The sequence below is a fragment of the Oncorhynchus mykiss genome, chromosome 9, assembly GCF_013265735.2.
Source record: "Oncorhynchus mykiss isolate Arlee chromosome 9, USDA_OmykA_1.1, whole genome shotgun sequence".
Classification (NCBI taxonomy): Eukaryota; Metazoa; Chordata; class Actinopteri; order Salmoniformes; family Salmonidae; genus Oncorhynchus; species Oncorhynchus mykiss.
The window spans coordinates 48,792,563-48,803,491 of NC_048573.1; positions in this window are offsets into that span (position 1 = coordinate 48,792,563).

Genomic DNA, 10,929 nt, shown 5'->3' on the forward strand with positions numbered 1-10,929 from the left:
TTTCTTTCACAACGCCTGATACAGAGGTCCTGGATGGCAGGGAGCCCCAAATGATGTACTGGGCTGTCCGTACCACCCTCTATAGCACCATGCGATCGAGGGCAGTGCAGTTGCCATACCAAGCAGTGATGCAGCCAGCTAACATGCTCTGTGGTGCAGCTGTAGAATTTATGAGGATTTGAGGGCTTATTCCAAGTCTTTTCAACCTCCTGAGGGGGAAGAGGCGCTGTCCAAATCTTAGTGATTTGGACACAGAGGAACTTGAAGCTCTCGATCCACTCCACTGTAGCCCGGTCCATGTGGGTATGTTCACACCCCCGTTTCCTGTAGTCCACAATCAGCTCCATGGTCTTACTGGTGTTGAGGGAGAGGTTGTTGTCCTGGCACCACACTGCCATTTCACTGACCACCTCCCTGTAGGCTGTCTCACCGTCGTAGGTGATCAGGTCTACCACTGTTGCGTCATCAGCAAACTTGATGATCGTGCTGGAGTCGTGCGTGGCCAAGCAGTCGTGGGTGAACAGGGAGTACAGTCGGGGACTAAGCACACACCCTTGTGGGGCCCCCATGTTGATGGTCAGTGTGGCAAAAGTGATGTTGCCTTCCCTCACCACCTGGGGTCGGCCAGTCAGGAAGTCCAGAATCAAGTTGCAGAGGGTAGTTTTTAGTCCAAGGGTCAGAAGCTTGGTGACAAGCTTGAAGGGGACTATGGTGTTGACTGCAGAGCTGTAGTCGATTTTCAGCATTCTCACATAGGTATTCCTCTTATCCAGGTGGGTGAGGGCAGTGTGGAGTGCAATTGAGATTGTGTCGTCCATGGATCTGTTGGGGCGGTGTGCAAATTGAAGTGTGTCTTGGGTAGGGTTCCCCAACTGGCTGTGGTTTTATTTGTCCCTCCAAGTTTCCAGGGCAATTTTTTTTCTTTCAAGTATTTAAAAAAAAAAATCAGTTTTCATTGTTGGACATAAAATATTGTAAAAACACCAGGGCTTCCGTTCCAAGTGATTTTGATTTTGGAAATCTGTGCCCAAGTATTCCCACGCATAATAGAGAGGTGATCGTACAATAACATTAGCAAGGTTTGAAATGTTGTTTTAGTCAAACATCTGTTTGCTACTCTTGCGGTCAATTTGCTAATTCTTTGTAATTATGTTCTGCCCCCCCGCCCCCCCCAAAAAAATTGGCCTGCGGCTAAATCTAGTTGATGATCCCTGGTCTGGGATGATGGTGTTGATGTGTGCCATAACCAGCCTTTTTAAATCACTTCATGATTACAGATGTGTGCTACAGGTTGGTAGTCATTGTGGCAGTTTTCCTTGGGAGCAGGAATGATGGTGATCAGTTTGAGACATGCAGGAATTACAAACTGGGACAAGTAGAGTTTGAAAATAACTTTGAATATGCCTGCCAGCTGTTTTGCGCATGCTCTTTTTTGTCATCTTTATTTAACTAGGCAAGTCAGTTAAGAACAAATTCTTATTTTCAATGACGACCTAGGAACAGTAGGTTAACTGCCATGTTCAGGGACAAAACAACAGATTTTTACCTTGTCAGCTTGGGGATTTGATCTTGTAACCTTTCAGTTACTAGTCCAACGCTCTAACCACTAGGCTACCCCACTGAGAACACGCCCTGAAATACCGGCCCTGCGGCCTTCCGACTGTTGACCTGATTTTTAAACCTTTACTCACGACGGCCTTGGAGAGCGAGATGCTGGGGATGGTTTTTGTCAAAGCATGCATAAAATGCATTGAGTTTGTCTGGTAAGGAAGGCATTGTTGGGCAGATCAAGGCTGGGTCATCCTTTAAACCATAATGGACTGTAGCACTTGCCACATGCAGCGGGGCGGTGGAGCATGTGTAATAGGATTCCATCTTGTTCCTATATTGTCCTTCTGATGGCTCTGCGGAGGTCGTAGCGGGACTTCTTGTACTTGTTTGTGTCCTCAGCCATAGGTAGCCCTGGGCTTTTGACTTGGGAAGCAGCAAACATTCACAGTGGGGACAACGTCGGCGATGCATTTTCAAATGAAGCCGGTGACTGAGGTGGTTAGCTCGTCAATGCTATCGGCGGAGTCCGGGAACATATTCCAGTCAGCATTAGCAAAGCAGTCCTGTAGCATAGCCTCTGATATGGAGGACAATTTCTCTATATGGAGCACGTCATGGGTACTTCCTGTTTTAAGCTTCTGCTTGTAGACAGGATCAGGAGTATAGAGTCATGATCTGATTTGCTGAAGGAGGGACAAGGGAGGTCCTTGTATGCTTGCTTCTAGGTATATTAACAGTGGTCTAGGACTTTATCGCCCCTAGTGGCAGAGACATATTGATGGAAGTTTGGCCTCAGGTGTCTTAATGCTGCGGAATTCAAATCACCAGCAACAAGGAAAGCAACCTCCGGTTTTATTTATGTATTTATTTTTCATTTAACCTTTATTTAACTAGGCAAGTCAGTTAAGAACAAATTTGTAATTTACAATGACGGCCTACCCCGGCCAAACCCTAACCTGGTTGCATGGTTTCCTGGTTGTTTAGAGTCTGGTACAGTTTACATGCCAGCTTGATATTTTTCTTGTCCTGGGGTGGAATATTTACAGCAGTCACAATAACAGCTGAAAACTCTCTCAGGAGGTAGAAGGGTTGGCGTTTAACCATCGGGTATTCCAAGATGGGTTAACAATGGGTCGAGAGATCTACTGCGCTAGTCAGTGCACGATTTGCTGTTGATGAAGAGGCATACCCCCTCCTCTTCTCGATTTACCTGAATGCAATGCCCTGTCCGCTCGGTGAATGGAGAATACATGGGGTTGGATGGCCATGGGGGTATCTTGTCCGAAAGCCATGTTTCAGAAAATAAAATAATATTTCAGTTACGAGAGTCCTGTTGATAGCAAATCTGCAATTCGAGGTCATTCATCTTATTATCAAGTGACTGATTGGCCAATAGAATGGAGGGAAGAGGTGGCTAGTTTTCCCACCAGGACTCCCCTTCTGCCTCTGTAATGCCGGCGTTTCCTCTTGGGTAGACAGAAAATTGGGTTGGAATTACACAAGGCAGTCTAATTGAGGTTAGTATCTGCCGAATTGATGTTCAAAAGTTATTGTTTGATCATAAGAAATGAATAGCAGATACAGTTTGTGCAAAAAAAGTTAAGATAAACAGCAAAATAATCACAAAATTAGAAAAGTTGGGTCAGAGCTCGCAAGCCACACAGTACTGTTCCATCTCACACACATTCTTCTTCTTCTGTGGGTTTACGACGGACTACAACCCAAAAAGGTGGAAACCAAAACAAGGTAAAAAGAAAATCCATGCGTGATAGTGAAACGAACTTAATCCACCCAAATAAAAATAGTACATTGACAAATACAAAACTCCCACTTCTTCCTCCTTTTAAATCTCCTTGTCTCCCTTCTCAGGCATTAGGGCCTGGCTTGTGCCCCAGGAATCGCTCCGCCGCTTCCACAATGATTTCTATCTTCCTGGACCTTCTTTCTACCTTGGCAGTGCCATTCATCACTATAGCTGTAAAGGCCACGAAGTCCACTTTCTTAACCTTTAAAATGTCAGGATCCTGCTGGTGAAAGGCAAACCCTGCAGCCTATCCACCACCTGGACTCTTCAAGTGCAGCATTCACGTCTTCAACCCTTTTAACAGCTGCTGCATATGCTTTGGAAAGCCCTGACTTTGGACACGTCATTCTCTTTCACCATTGGGGGGGGGGGGGGGGAACGACGACGTTAGACATGGCTTCATGGTTCCCACCACAACAGGTCACATTTTCATCTCTTTTATAACACATGATCAACTTGCACAATCTCGGCTTCTCCCTTCTGCAAACACTTGAAACATGACCAAAAGCTTTACAATGATCCCACTGCATTGGTCTTGGGATAAATGCTCTGACTCTGTAGTTAATATATCCTAACTGCACTTGAGTAGGGAGAGACTCCATATCAAAAAATTAAAGAACAGATTGACTTTTTCTTCATGCACCACACGATTCATCCGATGTGCATGAAACACACCAGGAATAGTTTTCATCTCTTCAACATCTACTTCCCATGAGACTCCAGATATAACCCCCTTGAGGGGTGCCCTGTTCCTAAGAGACACACACAACACTTCAAATTGATCAAATCGGGTGAGATGCAACACACATTTCTTCTGATCCTCAGAAGCACAAAACATCTAAACAAGCCCGCCTCTCTTGATCCTCACAGCCTTCACTTGACTCAGCATTTTCTCCACCAGTTTAGAAATCTCTCATGGATTCCTCAAGATTGTTAATTCGATCAGCTGCTCCTCATCTACAGACTGTACACTCCAAGTGACATTCTCATCCCTGTACTCTACTTTGCTCTGTTTTCCTTTCTTTTGGACATTATTCCAATTCTCCTTGATTACACCGCCATTAGATTGAGTCCACTTCATCAACCGCTTCCGCCATCTTTCCGATCTCACACACACACACACACGGGTTGATCTGAAACATTATAAAGCCTACCCCGGTCTCCACCTCATGGTTTTAACTTCCTCAAGAGGGCAGTGGAGATTATGGATATTTTGCTATATATCTTTTCATCAATCTCATGTGAATGTATACTTTGTAAATGAGATGTGCAAAACGGATTTCAAACTAGTAAAATGTATGATTGAAGTAGAAGTTATTGAGCATCAGAGAATCACCACAGGGAATACATTTGTTGTAGCTTATTATTATTCTAAGAATGGAAATTGCTCACTGTTGCTCTCCAAGGTTGTGTAGACATTCCAAAATGCACCCCCAGGCTAAAGGAAATGACAATATGGATTGTGTTTGTGCATGTTCATGGCGACTCAATAACCTACAATGTTAGCTGACCCACGCTATAGCTCAGGTTATGTACTCACAGATTCAATCATTGATTGAAAGAACAATGCACGATGGTCTTTGTTATTGATTGGCTATTTCAAATAAATTATAAGGTAACACCAATCACTATGAGGAAACCACGAACTTTTGCGCATTGATGTGGAATTCCCAACCAAAGAATACGTTTAGGTGAGAGTAGCCTATAAATTGCACCTGAAGTATCAGACTGATCAAATCCAATTTTATTTGTCACGTGCTTCGTAAACAACAGGTGTAGTGAGTGAAATGCTTACTTAGGGGCTCTTCCCGACAATGCAGAGAGAACAATAATATAAAGAAAGTAAATAATGAGTAAATGTTGAAGAGGGCCAACAAATGTGTTTTATATTAATTAACTCGAGAGCGCCTTTCAGATACTGTTGCGCACGAAGTTGGGAGGAGGGCAGAGCGAGCGATAGTGAGCCAATGGAAAGGCGCCCAAGACTTGCTCACTGTCGGCTTTGCTGAAGACTAAAACGGGAACAATATTTCTGTCAGGCGCATACTGTCTTCTTCGAGTGTGGAGTCCAGAGGACTCACCATCTCAGTGACTGGGTTTATATCCTTGCAGTCGAACACGGTATTGTGCGTTTTAACTTTTGTATTTTTGTTTCCTGTCTACTTTTCTTATAGTTCGTGTTTTATTAGGTTACTTTAGTAATGGAAAATAGGTTTCAGGTGACACTCAGCTGCTATAGCCCACAGTGTAATTGCATGTTTTAAATGGCTAATATATCTCTGCATTGTATGTGTGCCGCAAATAGGCTATGCTTGACTTCTGATGCGAGGGTAGGCTATAACTGCAACGTGAATGCATTATACATTTGGTGATGAGCATTGTCCACATTTCACGCGCAGACGCATTCGATGTGTGCGTTTTTTGGCAACCGCGCCACTCTTAGGGCACTTTGACAATACAAAACTTGGGCGTGTGTTTTTCATCCCTTGTGAAAAATGATCGTGGTGTGAAATACACACATCGTTGTCTGCTTTAGAGAGATTTGATGGATCGTGGCCCACTGGGCACACCACGCCATTTCAACTCTGATAATTGGGTAATATTTGGTTGAGACGTTGATCAATGAGACATCTATTCACCCACTCAAAAAGACAGACAAAAGTTAGTTGAATTTACAACGTGTTATCGCTGTCTTTTCAACCACCATCTAAATGCCCATCCACATTACAATGGAAAAACAGTGTTGTATTTTTGGTTAAATTGTCAAATGTCTATCAATGCGTTTTAAACCATTTAAAAGCAGAGCAAAGTTCAAATAGGAATACAATGTCAGATATTTGGTATATTTATACAAAACATTAATGTATTATCACTTCTTGATCTAATAGCAGAACCAAATGACCTGGTTTGCAGTTGAGGTTACATTAAATGTACATGGTGAAAGGGATCAATGCTGTTTGAGATTCTGCACTGATTAGGGACAGATCGAAATTTACTGGGGGGGCGGGGGGGGGGGGGGGGGGGGGGGGGGGGGGGCTGGTACAACTCAAGGTGTCATAATAAAATGCACCCCCCTCCCCAACATTACAAATATTTTCACATGACCCTCCCCATGTACTTCAAAATCAATTGCACACCCTCCCCCTCATAGAACAATAACTCTAGTAACTCTGTGTTTATAAATGTGGATATCGACATTGCCACTTCAGTATGCTTTTGTGGCACAGTCGATGCCACGCAGGGCTACAGGCCAGAAGGTTGAGGGTTCGCCGACCAGCACAGACAAGCTCATTCTCCCTGCCTGTTTCATTACACTACGATCAGCGCCGGCTGCACACAATGATCAGCTAGAAGGAGGTCAGCTGTTCTACATGTTGATGCCATATTTAGAATTGTATAAAATATATGCAACAAGTTTTCCACCAACAGGTTTCTGTGCCAATGCACCACACAACCAATAAACAAAGCATACTGACCAAGGGCAGTATATCATGGTTTGCGTTTTCAACACCACAATAAATAGACTATGACAATCTCTACAAACAGAACATACATCCCTCCCTACCTTGTAGGTTTACCCAGTATCGACGGCTTGGCTTGACAATCTCAGAATGTCATTCAACTTTTGGGTGTTTTGTAACATTTGTCTCTTTCCATTCCAGTAGCTGTGAGTCGGTAAAATCAATGGGGAAGCCAAGCAGAATATAGATTTTTTTTACAGCCTATGTTGTGATATTGCGTTGTTTGCTCTCTAACCCGTTAGAAATGCATGTATTGGGCACTGTGATGGCCAATACAAGGCTGATAAGCCACAGTCTACCTCGTTTAAAAACATTTCCAAAAGACAACCGTCACACCGTGGAGGAATAAATCAACCTCGTACCTTTGTGTTTCATCACAGTTAAAACCGGAGAGTAACATATGTCTTATTTAAGTCCACAAAGGTAATATTGTATGTAACAAACAGTTACATGACCTACACAGCACAGTCAAATGCAAGTTAGTTATTTGGGAAAGTTCATTTCCCCACCTGTTTGCTCAAGTTGTAATAATGTCATTACTAAAATGTTTCTGAAGCAGCAAGATTAAAATAGCCTATGGGAAATGTAACCGCAATGCCCTTCTACTTTGAGATGTTGTAAGCTAACTATAGAGAAGCCACCAGAATACTCATGTTAACCTGTGGTATCCCCAAGATGTGCATAAAAACAGTGCACTCTAAATATATATTCAGAACCATGGAGAGTTACTGGAGAGCGTGGCCTCCTGCTATCAGCACCAACAGTTGGACAGCACTTCTCTGGCAGAGGCAGCATCTCAACGAGCACATTCACACTGACTCATAAAAATAATATGTGCAATTTAGAAGAAATGTGGGGAATATATGCCAACAGTTCAGGCTAGATAAATAGTTAAATATGACCATCTTGCGGCGAAGATGGAAGCAAACATGAAACAAACCGAGCTAAAACAATGAATATCATCGTACGCAGACAGAAATGGATCATCTTACAGCGAAGATGACAACACAAACATTAACTACATGCCCAGCCTAATACAATAGAAATGTTAAAACACCAAAAACAATTAAGTTCAATCAATCAGTGTGTGTGTGCGTGCAAAGAGAAAAACATGTTGACTCACCCTACTTGGAGAGGAATGCCACCATCCTCTCTTTCATGCTGACAAATTGGTAAATGACTCTGTCATACAGTAGTCTACTCCACTGGACTTAAGTCTATGCAGCACACACGTGTCCATTTATAGTTTTGAGTCTCTCTCGTCTACGAATATTGCAAAGGTAGGTTTTTACAGGAAAATGACCTTTCAGCTGATGTACTTGTAACATGAAATCCTTAATTTTCTGTTTCAGAGCAGGGCTGTGGGTGATTTAATCTTTATCCCAGCCAGGCTCAGTAATGATCTGATCAAAAACAATGTCCAATGATCTCTGACCTTCATGCACAGCCTGCACTGCTCTACTTTTGAAGTTCCTATGAGTGGCACAACCCAAAGTGGGCTTGTGTTTTCTCATTGAAAAGTGTTTCTTAGCCTTCGTCGGAGATTTTAAACTAAATACTAAACCATCTTTTGATTTGTGAATGTGTCGGGTCTGGGGACTCTGGCTGTGTTACTGATGTCATGTTAATCAGGCGTTTTGATTTGAATACATGGATTGTTTTAGTTTAGTAGGCTACGCTACCTATTTAACCATCTAAATTATGGATCAAGCCTTAGCAGTGATTATGATCTCGTTCCCAATGATGAGTGCTTTAGTTTATTATGAACCCAAAAACTTTTTAAGTGATTATAGGTATTGGTCTGAAGCTGGGGAAAAAAAAGGAAATTCACATGAGCACAAAAATGCCTATTTCTGCATGTCTACCAAGGTTTTCCAGCACACAGCTTTGACCTACAGTCGCTATGTTGGTATTTACTTCAGATTCAAATCTTCTCAAACAGCCAGTCCAGCAGTTCTGAATTTGCGATGCACCGAACTGTCCACTTTTTTCTGTGCAGTAGCCTTTTGATTTGAACATTTGAAAAGTTTTGGTGTGTGTACTAGGCTATTTGATTGCATTTATATATGTTACAGCACTTTGGTTTCACTAATAATTGTGTTGAAATGGAACCAAATGATCGGTTTCTATCTTCAGCCCTTTTTAAATATAATAGATGGGCCCTATGGGCTAAGGTTTAGGTCCAATGTGATAGTCTGCCTATAACCAGCCTGAGTAGGCCTATAACTCCATTCCTATTCTATTCAGAGTAAAAAATAATAATCAAATTGAAAATGAGCCATTATCAGGCTGGTTAATGTGACGCATGTCTGTTGAATTTGATCAAATCCACCCGCACTCAGCCCCGCCCCACCTACTCGGCCAGTCAGGAGTCGCTACTGCATTGCGGCTGTAGCATACTGCATACGTTTTACTAAACGGTTCGTGCTAAATAGCATGCAATGATGAGTACATAGCATGCAGTTTAAGTATGTAGTACGCTAGTATGGGTATTCGGACGCGGCCATTGTTTTCTATTGACAATGTTCCTACTACATTATGTAAGCACAATCAATGCCACTCGCTGCTATTTTTACTCAGTCAATTGCAATATTTGTCAACAACAGTTACAGATTGCACCTTTTACTGTAACAGTGTCAGCGCATTGTGATAATTGCCATATGTTCTGTTCTGTAATGATAACCTGCTCAGACTGTCCTTATTTGCATAATTATTTCTACAGTTTGACACGCAGCTTTCCTGCCCGTCTTACATAGTAGGAGAGAAGCATTGTTGTGTCTGAGTCCCCATTGTGCTGTTAAATACCACCCTCAATCAGTCTAGAACTGGATGGCACAATGCCTGAGTGTGCCACAGAATAGGACCTGTTCCTGCTGTTCTGTCCCAAACTGCTTCTGTGGTAGAAAAGGAGAGTCATTGTTGTGTACTTATAATCAGTGCAATCATGACACTTTCTAAAAAAAGTTCATAGTTCCTACACTATATACATGTTATTCAGTGAATGCAAATGGTGAAATTGTCCAAATCAAGGAACCTTTTGCTGTATAATTTGTATTTGGAAAGCCTGTATATACAGTACCAGTCACAAGTTTGGACACACCTACTCATTCAAGGTGTTTTCTTTATTTGTTCTATTTTCTACATTGTAGAATAATAGTGAAGACATCAACACTATGAAATAACACACATGGAATCATGTTTTTTTTCACCAAAAAAGTGCAAATCTAAATTTTACATTTTATATTTTATCGTCTTCCAAGTAGTCACCCTTTTCCTTGATGACAGCTTTGCACACTTTTGGCATTCTCTCAACCATCTTCTCCTGGAATGATTTTCCAACAGTCTTGAAGGAGTTCCCACATATGCTGAGCACTTGTTGGCGGTGGTTACGATACATGCAGAGAGGATCCTTTCACATACTCTGCGTCTCACAAAGACAGGGCGGTTGGAAACAAAAATCTCAAATTTGGACTCATCAGACCAAAGGTCAGATTTCCACCGGTCTAATGTCCATTGCTCATGTTTCTTAGCCCAAGCAAGTCTCTTCTTATTATTGGTGTCCTTTAGTAGTGGTTCCTTTGCAACAATTTGACCATGAAGGCCTGATTCATGCAGTCTCTTCTGAATAGTTGCTGTTGAGATGTGTCCGTTACTTGAACTCTGAAGCATTTATTTGGGCTGCAATCGGAGATGCAGTTAACTCCAATGAACCTATCCTCAGCAGCAAAGGTAACTCTGGGTCTTCCTTTCCTGTGGCGGTCCTCATGAGAGCCAGTTTCATCATAGCGCTTGATGGTTTTTGCGACTGCACTTGAAGAAACTTCAAAGTTCTTGAAATGCTCCATATTGGCTGGCCTTAATATCTTAAAGTAATAATGGATTGTAATTTCTCTTTGCTTATTTCTTTATTTTATTTCACCTTTATTTAACCAGGTAGGCTAGTTGAGAACAAGTTATCATTTGCAACTGTGACCTGGCCAAGATAAAGCAAAGCAGTTTGACACATACAACAACACAGAGTTACACACGGAATAAACAAACATACAGTCAATA